The sequence below is a fragment of the Pelodiscus sinensis genome, chromosome 1, assembly GCF_052426305.1.
Source record: "Pelodiscus sinensis isolate ZL-2025 chromosome 1, ASM5242630v1, whole genome shotgun sequence".
NCBI classification, from domain to species: Eukaryota; Metazoa; Chordata; order Testudines; family Trionychidae; genus Pelodiscus; species Pelodiscus sinensis.
Window position 1 is genome coordinate 323,366,074 of NC_143052.1, and position 19,598 is coordinate 323,385,671.

Genomic DNA, 19,598 nt, shown 5'->3' on the forward strand with positions numbered 1-19,598 from the left:
TAATTGTGTAAAGATCACAAATACAATAGCAATGCAAATCTCATAGTCTGTCTCATTAACTACATTTGAACCTTTGTTATATAAAATCTAAATATAATCTTTCTGTGGTTATTCTAATACATGGCTGGATATGTAATAAAACAACAGTGCATAATTCCGTTAAGAGTAATATTTCTTCATATATAAGGTACAAATGAAATACACACTTACAACCCCTCCCAAAAAACGAAAAACAAAAAAACCCCAGAGGGCCTGTCTACATAGCAGGGCAAAACTTGAATTAAACTATGCAACTTGAGCTATGTCAATTGCACAGCATACAAGGAAATAGCTTAATTGGGCTTTTGGCACTGTCTAAACAGCAGGAAATCAAAGGAAGAACACTCTTCAACTTCTCTTACTCCTCATAAAAGGAGGGTTACAGAAGTTGGAGTAAGAAGTCCTACAGCTCTCCATTATTTTGAAATAATGGTTTGCAATGTAGACATGCTTTTTGTTATTTCAGAATAACATCAGTGATTCTGAAATAACACTGTTGGGTAGATATAGCCAGAAGAAGGAAATAAACACTAAGTATGCTTCCCAGGCTGATGCATTGTCGAGGGAAACAAGAATGAAAGGTAGGTGATATATTGAGAGATATCTTGAAGAGTTGGATGGTATTCACCAGCACCTTAGTTATGGTTCTGCTATTTTCCTGCTTCTAACAATGCTAATAAGACTTTACCAATTTGATTTTTTAGCAGGCAATGTCTGGTTCATGGCTTAGCCATGCACATTCACTTTTTCTATAAAAGTATAAGGTCTCATTGTGAGTTTAGCAGCAGGCATACTCTACAAGCACACTTGGGAGCTCTAAGAATGTAGTGTATCTGTGTTAAACTGCCCTGCTCCATGCAGAGCTTCTGCTGGATTGGTGCATTTCTGTGGTAATGTACTTACAGTACAGGTCTGTACATATTGGAGGCTATGGATTGTCTGCTTCTATGGCTTAGAACCCCCACTGTAAAGGGCTTAGCACACGGGGGCTTCGGTAAAATATTGTCATTGTCTATAGGTTCTCTAAGAAAAGGTGCTATAATAATACAAAACATCATACTTAGCTCAATCTGTTTGGAACCCAGTGACAAGATCTTTTTTGTCCTAATTATAATACAAATTTTGGAGGAAAAATTCCAGTGCTGAAAGAATCTGAGAAGTTTTGGAGGTATAACCAAGGGCCTGGGATAGATGACACTGAGAATGACACATTCAGGGCAGATTGCAAGAAATGGGGCAGACAATCCCCAATTGGTGGTTAGTATATAATTAGATTCACCGAGATCCTAAGAAAAGAGTTTCTATAGCACCATGCTAATTGACAAGAAGCCAAACACAGTCCCACAGGCATCCCAGGCCTTGGCTCATATCTGGCAAACAGGTCTAATATAGTGACGGAACACTGAAAACCTAATTAATCATGTGATTTTCTGCTAATCCCAAAGGATCAGATCTTTACCTCAAGTCAATATGAATCTCAGATCTTACCCAAATATCACAGTCTGTCAATCTTTAGTAAATTAACTAACGATTGACTAAAGAAAAGAGAGTTAATAAATGGTTAAGTGATTGTATACATTACAAATACTTGCAAGGTCCTTTACATTAAGTTTGCAGCAGTGCGGGTTTGCTGGCTTGCAAAAGTCTCTCTGGAATGATCCCAAAATGTTAGAATTCAAAGGCAGCTGAGATATAAAGTTCGTTAGAGTCTTTCCATGCATTTTACTGTGTATTTCAAATAATTACACGGAAGATCTCATTCCTGCAGTTTAAACTTTGCCTGTTTGAAGTTCAGCAGACTGGAGATGCCAGATCATGCTCGAGAATTCACTTTTATACCTGAAGTGGGCTATTAAGTGTTTTGACCACAGCACATGACTGAAGATTTTTCTTGGCTTGAGCACACACAGAGACAACTCTTTGAAGGTAATATTCAATTACCTAATGCATACATAGGTAATTTAATTACACTGATTCCACAAGTCAGTTATCCAGTCCTTTGTAGATAAGCTGAAGACAATATAAATAATAATATGTATCAGTTTTCTGCAGTATTTCATGTCTTTGATCTTAAGGCTAACTGAACACAGTCACATACATAATGTAGACAGTTAAGATGTGAAAAGGATTTGGCATCTACACATTAGATTACATTGATAAACTTCTAACAGGATGCAGGTACACAGACACACACATTTAGCATCTACCTTTGGTTTCCATTACTATAAATGAATGGGCTAATGATTGCTGGTTTAGTGCTATTTTTACTAATTCTGATACAATTGTAATATATCTCATTAAGTTGATATGGCTCATACACAGATTGGCTGGCCTGTCAGTGTCCCAGCAGCCACTCAAGAATGTGGAAGCAGTCAGGCCTGGACCTCTTTTCTGAAGAAGAAGAAGAAGGTCTAGTTATTATAGATGAGTTTTGGGAACCTTGAATCTGCTTCTGCACACCAAACTTTCTGTGCGATCTTGGGTCTCTCACTTAGGATACGTCTATACAGCAACATTATTTTGAAATAACTAGTGTTGTTTCACACATACAGAATGGGAAGCAACTGTCTAGGAAGGAGTACGGCAGAAAGGGATCTAGGGGTTATAGTGGACCACATGCTGAATATGAGTCAGCAGTGTGATGCTATTGCACAAAAAGCAAACAAACATGATTCTGGGATGCATTAACAGGTGTGTTGTGAGCAAGACATGAGAAGTCATTCTTCCGCTCTACTCTGCACTAGGTAGGCCTCAGTTGGAGTATTGTGTTCAGTTCTGGGCACCGCATTTCAAGAAAGATGTGGAGAAATTGGAAAAGGTCCAGAGAAGAGCAACAAGAATGATTAAAGGTCTTGAGAACGTGACCTATGAAGGAAGGCTGAAAGAATTGGGCTTGTTTAGTTTAGAAAAGAGAAACTCAAGGGGAGATATGATAGCAGTTTTCAGGTATCTAAAAGGATGTCATAAGGAGGAGGGAGAAAACTTGTTCATCTTGGCCTTTGAAGATAGAACAAGAAGCAATGGGCTTAAACTGAAGCAAGGGAGGTTTAGGTTGGACATTAGGAAAAAGTTCCTAACTGTCAGGGTGGTCAAACACTGGAATAAATTGCCTAGGGAGGTTGTGGAATCTCCATCTGTGGAGATATTTAAGAGTAGGTTAGATAAATGTCTATCAGGGATGGTCTAGATGCAAATTCAAATGGAAACTACAACAACATCTGCAAAATTACTTGAATTTTTTCAAAAAGTTTGAATTTTGGGCTACAATTTAAGTCCTCTCTAAAATCATCTGCACTAGCTATTGTTTATCATTGTCTGGTTATTAGATGAGATTACCCTATGGTATCTGTATTGTTGTTAAACTTGTTGCTGTGTATATGGTACATACTTCTTTATAATGTTGTCCCAGCAGAGTCTGGTATATAAATATTATTAAATGAATGATATATTTGATTAATGGACAAGGGAGAAAAATGTTAAGAAGCTATAACTGAGAAATCTTGCTTCTCCCACTCCAGAAACACTCTAAAAATATCCAACTTCTCATTTGCCCCAAAACTGCTCAGTGCACAGGGGGAAAAACCCTTTTAATTTGTTTTGCACTTCTGTAAGACTGGATTTTAAATTAAATCACTGAGCTAAACTCCAGAAGCTTAAATTGATATACTGTAAGCATGAAACTCAAAGATAAGTGTTCCAAAATTTTAAGTCAATTACTCTAAAGACTTGCAAGACAGAAACATCTTTAAACAGGTAGTTTGCATTGAGTCCCAGAACAACATATCACAGTAAAAACATACCCACTGCTAGAATGTAAATGACTAAATAACATTCTGCTATGATTCTCAATGTTTACAGCTGGCGGCTGCTTGTCTGGTATTCTTTAGAGACTGGTTTTTACTCTGCAGATGAACATGATTAACATGACATTTTATTTCACCACCAACACTTAAGCTTAAACATATTTCCACAGACTTGACATACTCCAGTGGTTACTTTTAATAATTAACAGAAGCAGGATTGGGATCTTCAGTAGAAGTGGGCATGGATGCAAAATCTGTCTATTTATAAGTTTTGTGATAACCAGGACAGAAGCTGATTCTCCCAATATGATAGATTTTCGTAAGAGTACTTTTGAGACTCTTTCATAGAACATAAGAATGGCCAAAATGGGTCAGACCAAAAGTCCATCTAGCCCAGTATCCTGTCTTCTGACAGTGGCCAAGGCCAGGTGCCCCAGAGGTAATCTTCGGGTGTGTCTAGACTACAGGGTTTTGTCGACAAAAGTGGACTTTTGTCGACAAAACTATACCTGAGTCTATACTACCGCCGAGTTCTGTAGACAGTAAGTCGACAGAACGCGGCAGTTTTGTCGATGGCGGTAAACCTCATTCTACGAGGAATAACGCCTTTTTTCGACAGAGTTATATCAAAAAAAGGTGCTATTGCATCCACACTGTGCTTTTTCAAAAGAGAGCGTCTAGACTCTCTGTCAAAAAAGCGGCTTGCTTTGTCGACAGAACTGGCTGTAGTCTAGACGCTCTTTTTCTACAGAGGCTTTGTCGACAGTATCTGTTGACAAAGTGTCTGTTGACAAAAGCCTGTAGTCTAGATGTACCCTTCAAGTGACCCTTCCCCAGTCACCCGTTCCCAACTTCTGACAGACAGAGGCTAGGGACACCATTCATGCCCATTCTAGCTAATAGCCATTCATGGATCTATCCTCCATGAATGTATCTAGGGCTTTTTTTTAATCCAGTTAAAGTCTTGGTCTTCACAACATCCTCTGACAAGAAATTTCACAAGTTGACTGTGTCCTGTGTGAAGAAAAGCTTCCTTTTGTTTGTTTAAACCTGCTACCTATTAATTGCATTTGGTGTCTCCTAGTTCTTATGTTATGGGAGCAAGTAATTAACTTTTCCTTATTCACTTTCTCCATATTGGTCATGGGGCATTTGTTGGAAACCAAAAATGTAGACACCGTGTAGATTCAAGCAGGAGGGCTTATTACACACTGCGCTGGCGGAGTGCTTCCTTGCCACTTGGGCTTAGCGGACCCTGCCAAGTAAGTGATTACAAGACACTGTAAAGAGAGCTGATGAGAGGAATGAAACAATGGGGTGGGCATGCCCAACCTCCTGGATAGGTTCTAGCAGCAAGGCATCATAAGCCAATAAGCCAAAAAAGGGAAAAGATTACATAGTAACTCCGCCCATGGCTCAGGTTAACACAATTGCTAAACACAAGTATATGTCTCCATCCCTCTCCCCAAAATGTGCAAGGCATAGCTACATTCCACTTGAGATACGTAGAAGTGGTAACGGTGTTTCCCCAATAGGTGATAGGTATGGTCCATAGGTGCTTGTCTAGGGGTATAGAGCAAAAAACAAAACAAAATGAGATACGCAGCAAGCAATTATTTAAAGTATACCTTTGATAGATTTGCAAATTGGGCTCATGAAAGGGAGGTGCTATCTCCAGTTCCTTAGCAATGATTAGTGGCTGACCTTGAGAAGGCAGCTATTGTTTCTTTCTCAGGAGAATGGCTCAGACTCTAAGGGTATGTCTACACTACCCCCCTAGTTTGAACCTAGGGGGGAGTAATGTAGTCATACAGAGTTGCAAATGAAGCCCGGGATTTGAATTTCCCGGGCTTCATTTGCATAAAGCCGGCTGGCGCCATTTTTAAATGCCGGCTAGTTCGGACCCCGTGCCGCGCGGCTACATGCGGCACGGACTAGCTAGTTCGGATTAGGCTTCCTAATCCCAACTAGCTGTACGCTTCGTGGAACGAGGTGTACAGATAGTTCGGATTAGGAAACCTAATCCCAACTAGCTAGTCCGTGCCGCGTGTAGTCGCGCGGCACGTGGTCCGAACTAGCCGGCATTTAAAAATGGCGCCAGCCGGCTTTATGCAAATGAATCCCGGGAAATTCAAATCCCGGGCTTCATTTGCAACTCCGTATGACTACATTACCCCCCCTAGTTCGAACTAGGGGGGTAGTGTAGACATACCCTAAGGCCCCTGGACTTGCATGGGTGTATGAAACTTATTATATGAGAATTTAGTTATGGCTCCCTGCCTAATATTACGCTTCTTTGGCTCTCTGCTTTAGGATAAACAAGCAGGGTTGCTTTTTATGCTCATCCTGTTTTCCCACTGAAATCGAGGCTTAGCTAGGTCAGCTAGGCTTTACGGGTCTTAGGCCAACTGAACAGCAGGCCTCTAAAAAGCTTTTCAAGAGACCATAGTTTAAGGGCCTACTGGCTATCACAGTGGGTTAAAACCAGTTCCTACAGCATTATATAGTGTGGAGTCACTGGGCTGAAAGAGAGACCGGTGAATGGAGCCAGTAAGCTAAATAGATAGATCTTAGATTTCATTAGACTCTTGCTTTTATTCTAAGAAGAAAAGTGAAAATTATAACATAGACACCAAGGTTGGATAGAACCCATTTGTGCAGACATCACCATGTTCTCCTCTACCTTCAGAGGCCAAGGGCTAGTAACTGGGCTACATTTAGTCCAGCGCAGAAGGGGGTGTCACTCAGCTATTCCGGGTACATCTCAGTTGTTCTTCTTTGCCCTAGACTGCCTAAGGCAGTCTGGCAGCCAAGGAGTGTACAACCTGTTAATTCTATGCCTCCCCTTACGCAATCCTCTGGGTCACGTTTAAATGTCACAATGTAGGGGAGGGTTCAGAGCCAGCTTCTAGCTCTTCATGATCGCAAAGATAAATTGCCAAATATGAACAAACGGGCTGCTCCTCTGACTGGGTCTGCTCCCTGTTGATTTGTATAACATGTGCAGCATGTTAGCAGCTGCTCAGACAGTGCTCACACTGTCATTTGGCAGTTTAGTCTTGGAAGGGCTAATGTACAATGGTTGAGGGATGGGACTAGCAATAAATAAAAAATGGTTTGTTCATTCATGTCTCTGCTTCTGAACATTTTTAAAAAAACATTCTGATTGTTATTTGTATTGCAGTGATGCATAGTCATGGGCTATGATGCCACTGTGCCTACAAATACAGAATAAAAACACAGTCTCTCTGCTTTATTTTCTTCACCATGAGCAGGACTGTTTGTGGCCATCACAAAGTTACTTAATGAGCATCCTCTAGTGGCCAGGGCATAGATGTGGGAACAATGGGTGTGGTGGGTACTGCAGCACTTCCAGTTTTTCTGTGGGGTCTGCTTCTAGCCCCAAACCCTGGGCTCCACCTCTGGCCCCATGCCTGGGGTCTCAGCTGCAGAATCCAGGCCCAAGACTCTGTTTGCAGCACTGCTGGTGGGGCCTGTGCTACATTCTCAGTCCTGATGTGGGGCCCTGCCTGCAGGACCCTCACCCGGGGCTCTGTTCCTGGTTCTGCACATGGGGTCCTGGCTGTGCCTGCACTCGGGGCTCTGCATGTGGGGTCCTGGCTCCTGCCAACCCTGTACTCATGGCTCTACTCTTGGCTGCTGCCTGCCCTGCACCAGAGGCTCAGCTCTTGGGTCTGCATATAGAAACCCAGCCTTGGTCCTCTTAACCACTCCGTGTCCCCTCTGGAGCCACAGCTTCACTCCTGGTTCCAGTGCTGGGGCAGCATGGACAGGAGTAAGGGAGGATTAGGTAAAAATGTTTGGGGTGAGAACCACTGGCTTTCAACATCCCCTTTGTAAAAAGTGTGCTAGCTCCATTGTGCCAGGGATTGCTTTGCAGGCACCTTGCCTTTGTTAGCACCCCCTCTTACAGGCCCCATAAGACCCTCCCACACTCTGAGGACAAAGATGGCTGGTTTAATGGTTCAAACAATCCTCAAAGTCCCCAAAATAAAGTCCAGTCACAGCACAAAAGTTCATCTTCAGCCCTGGTTCTTCTTCTATGCCTGGAGCTCCTCCTCTGTCCCAGTTTGCTTCATCCAAACCAACCAGTCACTGCCCTTTCTGACCGGATTGCAGCCTTCTATTCTTAGCTTCCTTCTCCTGTCACCCATGCCCTATCTCCTGTTTGGATTCTAGCAGGCTACTCCCAGACACTACAAAGCTGGAGTGTAGGGACTCTGGCTCTGATCTCAGGGTTTTCCCTACAGGAGCTTTTGTTACTTCCTACAGTTCCCTGGACAGCCTTTTCACTATAACTACTTGTTTTCCTTTACAGAGGTTTACCGCACCCAACTTGGGTGTGCCTCTTTATTAATCAGGGTAGGTTGGGCCCACACCCTCTAACCTTTAAGGGGCAAGCCACCATGTTACTGTAGCCTTATTGGAAGATCAGCATATAAAAGTGGATAAGGTAGCTGAGAGGTTCTCAAACTTCAATGCACCAGAACCTCCTTCTGAGAACAAAAATTATTACACATTTCAGGAAGGGGGATGAAAGCCTGATCCCACTCAGTCCTGCTGCCTGCTGCTGGAGGATGGGGGGGCAAAGTGGGTGTTCAGGGCTTTGGTCCTGGCTCTGGATCTCATGAAATCTAATGCCAGCCCTAACAATCCCATTAAAATGGCTTCATAAGTCATGACCCATTTTGGGGTTATGATCTAGTTTAAGAACCACTGAGAGAGGCACTAGAGACTGGGTCATGTGCAGACTAGATCGGGGTGGGTGATAGTTTTTGACGGGGGGACATTCCAAGAATTTAGTGAGTGGTCAAGGGCAGTGTTCCCTCTAAGCTGTGCAGCAGCACAGCTTCACAGGTGATTCATTAGCCCCTCCCAGTCAGTCAGCTCCCTGCTTGGAGCCCTGAGCTTCTGACTGGGCAGGGCTGATTAATTAACTGTGAAGCCGTGCTGCAGCGTAGCTCAGAGGGAACACTGGTCAAGGGCCACACTCTTCCATGATATTAATGGAGGAGGTGCAGGGGCTGGGATGGAGGCTGGGTGAAGAAGGGAGCTTGGAGTAAGGGATTTGGGTGCAGGAGTGGGGCTGGGAAGGAGTTTGAGTGAAAGAGGTGGTTGTGACCTGGGGCAGAGGATTGGGGTGCAGGACATGGGAGGAGGTATGGGTGCAGGGAGGCAGAGGATTTGGGTTATGTGGGGTAGGGAAGCAGGAGTGGGGAGGAACAGGATTTGGGGAAGGGAGGGGCTGGGGTGCCAGAGGCAGGCTCTGGCCAGGGGATGCTTGGGCCCAGCAGGTTCCTTGCCTTCCATGCTCTGGCAGGCTGCTCAGAGCAGCTGGCTGTGAGGCCATGTGTATCTGTGAACAGCTGCAAGCCCACGGGAAGAAGGGGAAAGGCACTTTGCACACTGCCTGTTCTTCAAATAGACAGCTCTCATTAGCCGGAAACCAGCCAATAGGAGGTGTAAGATTGTGGAAGGGGGGGGCAGCATGCAAAGCATCTCTTCCCCTCCCTCAGGCTCACAGCTGTTCACAGACAAACAGAGCCCCACATCCAGCTTTTCTGAACAGGGTGTGAGGGCAGAGCAGACAGGAAGCCTGTCTGAGGTTCCCACTGCAACCATGGTCTGGATACAGTGGCTTGTCAGGCTGGATCTGGCCCTCAGGCTGCATTTTGCCCAAATCTGCACTAGATGATTTTGACTCCCATCTGACCTTAAAATCTATGAGGGAGGGAACAGGACAAAAGGTCTCTCTAGCTGAGAAGGAGATGCCATCATGCACTTGCAAAGCCTGGCAAAGAGTGCAAAGCCTGAACATCAGCAAACTCTGAGATGGTGACAACGTTGATCTGAGTAAAACCCTCTTCATAATTTTTACAAGATAAAACAAAAATATTGAATTGATGATGTAATGAATGTTCCTGCCTTCTGCATAACTATGAGTAACCACAGCATGGGGGATCCCTGTGTCAGCTGATAATGTCTGTCTTTCAGACAGATGAATCCATTATGTAACCCCCAAGGAGATTGCTTGGATTCCCGGGGCTTTGTCTGCTGGCAGCTCAGGGAGAGGCACTCTGAGTTTGCCTTGGCTCCCCCTCCCTACCAGGGCCAGAGTCTGCCCGGCAACCCACAGGGAGTGAGATGCCCCTCCCAGGGGGAAGGAGAGACCATTGTTGAGGGGAGTCTGGAGCCAGCCAGGAAAAGGGGAAGACTGAGTGTGTGGGAGCTAGTAAGCCCCAGGCCTGCATGCAGGGTTCCCCCTGAGAACTAGCCTCTAGGGACCTGAAGGCAGGATCCCTCAGCTGGGTTTATGTCTCCACTGTTGATTCCCAGTTGTGGAGTTTGCTGGGGGGCTTCCCCAGCCAGGCGGAGTTGGCTCTCCAGCTCCCTGGGTGAGAGAGTCACTGCATGGTCAGCTGGGCTCTAGCAGCAAGTTCAGGGCTGCTGCCTGCTGTGTGGGTCTGGAGGCTGGCCTGGGAGGCTGTAGTTTTGAATTTTGGTGCAGTTGTGTGGTCTGCATCTTGAGCCCTGCACCCCTTCACGGTGAGGGGAAATTCTGGGACCGAAGCAGCCTGGTTCCTGCTTGAAGAGGACCCCTGTGAGAAGAGAGCAGCCCCTTTGCAGAGACTGAGTCATCTCTCAACCTGAGGCTCATTCATGGAGTGTGTGAGTGCACCAATTTTTAGTTAGTAAGTCAGGGAATTTGTTTGGGGATTTTATTACCTGCAGCCTATTAAACTGTGGAGGGATTTGCTGCCTTCTCCCATTTGTGAGTCCTTTGGGCTGTACTGGACCTAGTCAGCCCCACTGCTAAACCTCTGCAGAGAAGGATTGTGTGGTCAACAGTCATCAAGGGCCCCAACAAAGTACGCGTACCAACGGGACACTAACTTCACAGTTGCAGGGCACCGGTGACCCTAAAAATAATGTTTTACCCTGTTCTGTTATAATTGTCTCCTGTTTAATATAATTGTGTTTATTATAGTGTATGTGTTTGTGTTATTTTCTGGGAGTCTCCAACTATCTGGTGAATACGTGGGGATTATCCTGGGCTAGAATTTTCCTCCCAAGCTGCCCTGGCAACCCTGCTAGGAAGGAGTGAGGGGGGTGGAGGCACCGCCAAGTACATCAATCAGAAAGAATAAAATTGAGTAGGTGGCGGGATTCAGAAGAACCCAGACCTATCCATCCGAACCTGAAAGGAGATTGGCTCTAAAAGAAGGTAACCAGGTGGAGAGGGGGCGCTACATTGGAGGCACCGCTGGGATCCCGTCTTTTATACTCATACCTTATATACACTCCTGCTGTCTTCCTGGGATATTAAGTAAATTCCCAGTATGGATTATCAGAAGAGGCTTATAGCTTGGTGTGAGCTGGAGGGAGCTGACCCTGAACGCCACTTTCTGCTCACTAATGTACCCACTGAATGGGAAATTAGACAAATTGAAGATGAGATTGCTAATGTCAGAGAATGGGGAACCTGTGTGGTTCGGAGTCAGATGAAAGCACAAGGGGAAGCTACTTTATCTCTTCTTGTAGAGAGCAAGATTGTACTGTCTACTGTAGTGACTCCCCATGTAATTCTGCCAGATGGAGAGAAGGACGGATGGAAGGTGACCATTCAAACACAATCACGTTTTCCCTCCCCATCTGCCCCACCATCTGAAACTAATGGTTTTCAGTCCAAATTGGGGAACTTCCTTATGCAGGAAGGGAAGACCATGACTGAATTAAGGACTCTTTTGGGAAGTAGTCCTGTGCCTCCTTCCAGTTCTACAGACCAAATAATTTTTGCTATGGGAAAAGCAATAGGGGAGTCCATAAAGACAGCATATGAATCAGGCCCTTACAGAAAACTGAAGTTCTTTTCAGGCATTAAACCTGTGCCTGTAGGGGAAGATGACTATGACACTTGGAGGCATCAACTAAATCAGGTGATGCAGGAATGGCAATGTAGTGAGGCTGAAAAGAGGAAACGTGTGGCAGAAAGCCTGCGAGGACCTGCAGGGAATGTAATCTGTGCATTAAAAGCCAGCAAGCCTGCTGCCACTGTTGATGACTATCTCTCGGCGATGGAGGATGCCTTTGGGAGCCTAGAGACTGGGGAAGACCTCTACTTTCAGTTTCGATCCTGTTACCAACATTCAGGTGAAAAACTATCTTCCTATCTTCACAGATTGGAACCATCCCTTCAACTGTGCATCCGCCGTAAAGGCACTGAAAGGAGCAAGGAACACCGAGTACGACTAGAACAGGTCATACGAGGTGCCATTTATGATGATTTTCTAATTATGAAATTGAAACTTGCAGACCGATTGAACAGTCCTCCAGAATTCCACCAACTGCTGCGAGAAGTCCGGGAGGAGGAGAAAAAGAGAACGGTTAGAGAGAGGAATAAGATCTCAGTGAGCCAGACCGTTGGTCCTCAGAAACTGAAGGATGACCTTTGTCTGCCTACCACTGAGGACCTCCATCAACAGCTCAAAACCCTGACAGCACAGCTCACTGAATTTATGACGAGTAAGATGCCTCAGGGGTCACCTAGCGATATTCTTCCACCAACTTTGACAGAAAGGAAGTACCCTCCTTTTCACCCAGGGAGAAGGGACCCCAACAGAGAACCTGTAAAGAAAACCTTGGTGACCCTCCCAAGGAACAAGAGATTCTGCTACCGATGTGGCGAGGATGGGCACATTTCCACCCAGTGTGACAACCCAAGGAATGAAGAAAAGGTAGCGCAACGAAAAAAGAAGCTACAGGGAAACTCCCAAGGATCCCAGTAATGGAGCATACTGGGAGCCATTACAGTCAGAGCTCCACTAAGTTGTGTTATGAACAGCCTTCCTGGAGCCCATTCCCAGAAGGATTGATAGGCCCAGCAGCGGTAGTTAATGTGATGGTAGAAGGGATTCCCTGTAGGGCCCTGCTGGACAGTGGATCTCAGGTCACCATCATTACTAGAGAATTCCATCGGCAATTCCTCCCTCAAGTGAAGATCCATCCTCTAGAAGGATTGGCAATATGGGGCCTTAGCAATGCTAGTTACCCATACGATGGATATGTACTAGTGACTTTACGTTTTCCTGCAGAACTGGCTGGATGTCTCCAGGATTGTGATACTCTGGCTTTGATTTGTCCTGAGACACAAAATTCTGATGGCATTCCCATATTGATTGGAACCAACAGCAACATGTTCCAATCTTTGGCCACACTTTGTGGTCGTTTGGGCCAGAAGACCCCAGATGTGGTTCGCCCTCCATGGAGAGAACTGACCCTGGGCTCATCCACAATGCCTTCTGACCATGATAGCTCTGACGATGAATCTCTAGGGAAAGTAGTAAGAGTATCCAAAGCTGTTCTGTCCATACCCCCACATGGTGAGATTGACTTGAGGGGAAAACTTGAGAAGCATAGTAGCAGCCTTCCTCATACAGTAATGATGGAGTCCTCTGATGGAGATAACCTCCCTAGTGGTCTGATGGTTCTGAGAGGTTTATTGTCCTTACCACAGCTGGAAGAAGCTGGCATTATGGTCAGAATACGAAATGAAACCAACCATCCCATAGCCATCAGGAGAGGAATGGTATTGGCACGATTGTATAGAGTAGAGAGTGTTATGAGCCCTGCAGCTGCAGCCAGAAAGCCCTGTAAGGCATTGGATCCTGATCTTTTTAATTTTGGTGATTCTCCTGTATCTCCCAGTTGGAAAGACCGGTTAAAAAAGCAGTTAAGCGAGAGACCTAATGTGTTCTCCACTGAAGAATGGGATGTGGGGTGTGCCCTTAACGTGGAACACACCATTCGTTTGGCAGATGACAGGCCTTTCAGGGAGAGGTCCCGAAGACTGGCACCTGCAGACATTGAGGATGTGAGAAAGCATATCCAAGAACTATTGGAAGCAGGAATAATTTCTGAATCCCGTAGCCCCTATGCATCCCCCATTGTGGTGGTGCGGAAGAAAAATGGGACTGTGCGCATGTGTGTGGACTATCGCACACTGAATAAAAGGACCATCCCAGATCAATACACTGTACCTAGGGTAGATGATGCCTTAGCTTGCCTAGCAGGAAGCAGATGGTTCTCTGTCTTAGATTTACGAAGCGGCTACTACCAGATCCCGATGAGCTCTGAAGACAAAGAGAAAACAGCTTTCATTTGTCCCTTGGGATTCTACCAGTTTGAGAGGATGCCCCAAGGTATCTCAGGAGCTCCTGCTACATTCCAGCGTTTGATGGAGAAGACAGTGGGGGATATGAATTTGTTAGAAGTGCTGGTGTATTTGGATGACTTAATTGTTTTTGGGAAAACTCTGGAAGAGCATGAAGCTCGACTAATGAAAGTGTTAGACCGCCTGGACGCTAGTGGGTTGAAACTGTCACTTGATAAATGTCAATTTTGTCAGACCCGAGTAAAATATGTAGGCCATATTGTGTCAGCAGAAGGTGTGGCGACTGATCCCGAGAAGATTGAGGCATTAACCACCTGGCCTGTACCCAAAGACCTGAAAGCTTTACAATCTTTCCTAGGCTTCTGTGGATATTACCGCCGATTTGTAAAAAATTACTCCTCCATTGTGAGACCGCTCACCAATTTGACAAGGGGATACCCCCCAACGTGGAAGAGATCACCCCAACATAAGCTTGCAAGTCCTAATGAGAGGTATTTCAAGGTGAATGAACCATTTGGAGACTGTTGGACTGAGGAATGCAACAGCGCTTTCCATGCCCTTATTGAGAAACTCACCACTGCACCAGTGTTAACCTTTGCAGACCCTACCAAGCCCTATGAACTACACGTAGATGCCAGTCTTGATGGATTAGGAGCAGTTCTCTATCAGAATTATGAGAATAAATGGAAACCTGTGGCGTTTGTCAGTCGAGGGTTGACTGCCTCTGAAAGACACTATCCCGTGCACAAACTTGAGTTTTTAGCTCTCAAATGGGCTGTTGTGGACAAACTTCATGATTATCTATACGGAGCGACCTTTGTAGTAAAAACAGATAATAACCCACTTACTTATGTGCAGACCACGGCTAAACTAGATGCTACTGGTCAGCGATGGATGGCTGCCTTGGCTGCTTATGACTTTAAGCTGCAGTACCGTTCGGGTCAAACCAATGCAGACGCAGATGCATTGTCCCGTCGCCCTCATAACCCACTCGAGGAAGAGTCTGAGTGGATGGAGATACCATCTCCTGCTATTCGTGCCACCTGCAAGGCTGTAATAGGAAAAGTGCAGTCCCCTTATGTAAATGAGGAAAGATATGCTGACACACTGGGGTTGTCTGAGAAGGCTATACCTACCATTTATGCAAACCTCGTTGGGCTAAAGACTTTTGAATTGCCCCAGTTAACTCCGACTGAATTGAGAAGAGCTCAGTGGAAAGATTCAAATATTGGACCTGTGCTGGAAGCTGTAGAAAAGGGTGAAAAACCCATCTCTAAGGCTAACTTTTCCCCCGGCACAATTCTTCTCTTAAAAGAGTGGGATCGTTTAGTGATTAACAAAGGTTTGTTATTCCGGACCACCCAGACTGTAAGGGGCCATGTGCGGAAACAACTGGTCTTACCCCAAGAATACCAGGAGATGGTGTTGAAGTCTCTGCACGATGATCATGGTCACTTGGGGGTAGATAAGACTTTGGAACTGGTCAGAGATCGGTTTTATTGGCCCAAAATGACAGCATCTGTGGAAGACCACTGCAAATGGTGCTCTCGGTGTGTTAAGCGGAAGACTCTGCCAAAAAAGGCAGCGACTATGGTGAACATCGCTACAGATGCACCCATGCAATTGGTGTGCATTGACTTTTTGTCATTGGAGCCTGATAGAAAGAACCACTCCAGTATACTTGTAGTTACTGACCATTTTACAAGGTATTCCCAAGCATATCCCACAAAAGACCAAAAAGCCAGTACAGTGGCCAAAATTTTATGGGACAAATTCTTTGTACATTATGGTTTCCCGGCCCAAATCCATTCTGACCAGGGAAGAGATTTTGAAAGCAGACTAATTTGTGAACTTACAAAAACCCTGGGAATAAGGAAGTCCAGAACCACTCCTTACCATCCCCAGGGAGATCCACAACCGGAGAGATTCAACCGGACTTTGCTAAACATGTTGGGAACACTACATCCATCCCAAAAGACCAGATGGAGTGAGCATGTCAGTTACCTTGTGCATGCTTATAACTGCACTAAAAATGAGTCCACTGGGTTTTCGCCTTATTATTTAATGTTTGGCAGAGAAGCCAGGCTACCAATTGACTTATGTTTTGGGATATCCTCTGATGAAGCTAGCGAAACAACTTATCTCCAGTACATTCAGAGTCTCAGGCGTGACTTGCGGGAAGCTTACAGACTGGCCTCCCAAGCAGCCACAAAAAGCAACCTTGCTAACAAGCAGAGATATGATAGTCGGGTCCGTGAACAGGATCTGCAGGTAGGAGACAGAGTCTTAATCCGAAATCTAGGTCTCACTGGAAAACATAAATTAGCTGACCGGTGGAATGCAGACACCTACATAGTGGTTGATAAGCTACCAGACTTGCCTGTATATCGCCTTAGGATGGAAAATGGAAAAAATGTTTGTAAGACTATTCACCGAAACCACCTCTTGCCAGTGGGGCAGTTAATAGGTGAAGAGAAAAATAGTGAATGTGGTTCCTCCCGGCGACCCATTACTCGTTCAAGACTAAGGAAGAAAGTTCCTGCAGAAAGAACCCTTACTGCACAACTTGAATCTGCTGAGGAGGCAGACAGTGAGTCTTTAACCTCCTCTGGAGAAAATGATCCTCATTCACAGAGTAGCAGTGAAGAGGAATTCTTCCCCTATTATCCAATACCTCCTATGCTTCATGAGCAGCTATGTGAGGTAGAAACTGTTAGAGAGGGAGAATCTGAGCCTCCTCTAGCTCAAATACTTAACCCTGAAGCTGCACCCTTTGTACCCCCTCAGTCAACAATACAGCATGAAGAGGCAAGTGGTTTACCAGCTAGGATGGTTCCACCTGTAGAGGATGTGGGAGAAGCCATGCAACCTGCAGAGAGGGAAATCATTGATTGTCCTGCAGTCATTACTGCTGAGAACCCTGAGAATGAAGAAGCTCCTGTACTTCGACGTTCAGAACGAGAGCGAAAACCTGTACAGAAACTCACCTATGATGTCCCAGGGTCCTCCACCTCTGTCCCTCTGCATTTAGTAAATAGATGGGTGCGGGTGGCCTATTATTGTTTGTGTCTGATAGTTAACAATGGAGACTCCAAGGTTAAGTCATTTATTTAAATATAGTAAGAATGTTATTAATGTAAATTGAATAACAATTTAATGTTTAAATTAATATTGTATGTGGACACAGCAATACTTACTTATTGGCTAATGATATTTATTGTCAACTAAACAATGTGTACTATTACCTGATGGAAAGGACCTTGCATGTTTGTGTTGTGGTTAAATGACCCTTGCCGAGGACGGCAAGAACTTTCGCACAGGGAGAGTGTAACCCCCAAGGAGATTGCTTGGATTCCCGGGGCTTTGTCTGCTGGCAGCTCAGGGAGAGGCACTCTGAGTTTGCCTTGGCTCCCCCTCCCTACCAGGGCCAGAGTCTGCCCGGCAACCCACAGGGAGTGAGATGCCCCTCCCAGGGGGAAGGAGAGACCATTGTTGAGGGGAGTCTGGAGCCAGCCAGGAAAAGGGGAAGACTGAGTGTGTGGGAGCTAGTAAGCCCCAGGCCTGCATGCAGGGTTCCCCCTGAGAACTAGCCTCTAGGGACCTGAAGGCAGGATCCCTCAGCTGGGTTTATGTCTCCACTGTTGATTCCCAGTTGTGGAGTTTGCTGGGAGGCTTCCCCAGCCAGGCAGAGTTGGCTCTCCAGCTCCCTGGGTGAGAGAGTCACTGCATGGTCAGCTGGGCTCTAGCAGCAAGTTCAGGGCTGCTGCCTGCTGTGTGGGTCTGGAGGCTGGCCTGGGAGGCTGTAGTTTTGAATTTTGGTGCAGTTGTGTGGTCTGCATCTTGAGCCCTGCACCCCTTCACGGTGAGGGGAAATTCTGGGACCGAAGCAGCCTGGTTCCTGCTTGAAGAGGACCCCTGTGAGAAGAGAGCAGCCCCTTTGCAGAGACTGAGTCATCTCTCAACCTGAGGCTCATTCATGGAGTGTGTGAGTGCACCAATTTTTAGTTAGTAAGTCAGGGAATTTGTTTGGGGATTTTATTACCTGCAGCCTATTAAACTGTGGAGGGATTTGCTGCCTTCTCCCATTTGTGAGTCCTTTGGGCTGTACTGGACCTAGTCAGCCCCACTGCTAAACCTCTGCAGAGAAGGATTGTGTGGTCAACAGTCATCAAGGGCCCCAACAAAGTACGCGTACCAACGGGACACTAACTTCACAGTTGCAGGGCACCGGTGACCCTAAAAATAATGTTTTACCCTGTTCTGTTATAATTGTCTCCTGTTTAATATAATTGTGTTTATTATAGTGTATGTGTTTGTGTTATTTTCTGGGAGTCTCCAACTATCTGGCGAATACGTGGGGATTATCCTGGGCTAGAATTTTCCTCCCAAGCTGCCCTGGCAACCCTGCTAGGAAGGAGTGAGGGGGGTGGAGGCACCGCCAAGTACATCAATCAGAAAGAATAAAATTGAGTAGGTGGCGGGATTCAGAAGAACCCAGACCTATCCATCCGAACCTGAAAGGAGATTGGCTCTAAAAGAAGGTAACCAGGTGGAGAGGGGGCGCTACAATTACTTCAATGGTGATGAGAAACAAAGACAGAAATACAAGAAGCACTTTTTAAAAACAAATGATACACTTTGAAGGGGGAAAAAAACCCTCTTCCCTGAGACATAGCATTTTTCTGATCACTCCTATGTAATGCTTCCATTATCCAAGATAAAGACATTGCAAAACCACCAGCTCAGCTGGTACTAATTGGTACCCTGGCTTGCCGTCTCAGTGAAGTGGTGAATAGCCACAGAGAATGGTATCTTCTTAACCCTAGAGGTGGTCCTCCCAGGTCAGTCTTGGGACTTATTATCTAGGCAGTATGTGAGCTGTACTGCTCTTGCCTATGCTGTGTCTGTTGTGTGGATAAACAGAGGATTTTGGTCTCCAGAGCCATCAATCTGGCATCTTTCACAGACAGTAAATGATCAGGAGACACTGTAAGTAGAGACAAGCTAAAAGCTTACCCCCAATTAAAAATGAGGATTCATTAGAAAGCTTCTTACCACTGACTATGCCTTTCACAAGACAAAGACTTTTCTCTATTATTGCCCAGCCTGCTGGTCTCAGAGTAGGAACAGTTATTTTGACTCAAAACAAGGCTTTTGATTTAAAAAACAAATGTAAAATAATAAAATCTCTAAGCCACAGCAGCTCCTTCACTCAAGTCAGCACTGCTATGTCGGAGGAAATCAAAGGAGACTCGGAAGGGGCTGTCACGAGCTGGGCTACCCCTCAGGCTTACAGCCTGTTCACCAGCGGGGCTAGCCGCCCGTGCACCTTTCCCTCCCTCGTGCTCCCCGTAGCCCAGTCCCGCTTTATGGTTAAGTTCACGGCTCCGCGGGTAGCGCGCTTTGTCTCAACCGCTCCTCCTGGCCCCGCCCCCTCCCTGGGGCGCGGGGGTGATGACGTCATCCGTGGGGAAGCCCCGTCTGGGACGTCCCGGCCCCTGGCTGCCCCGGTACATCCTGGGCATGCGCGCCAAGGCGCAGCCCATACCCGGCTTCTTCCGCTG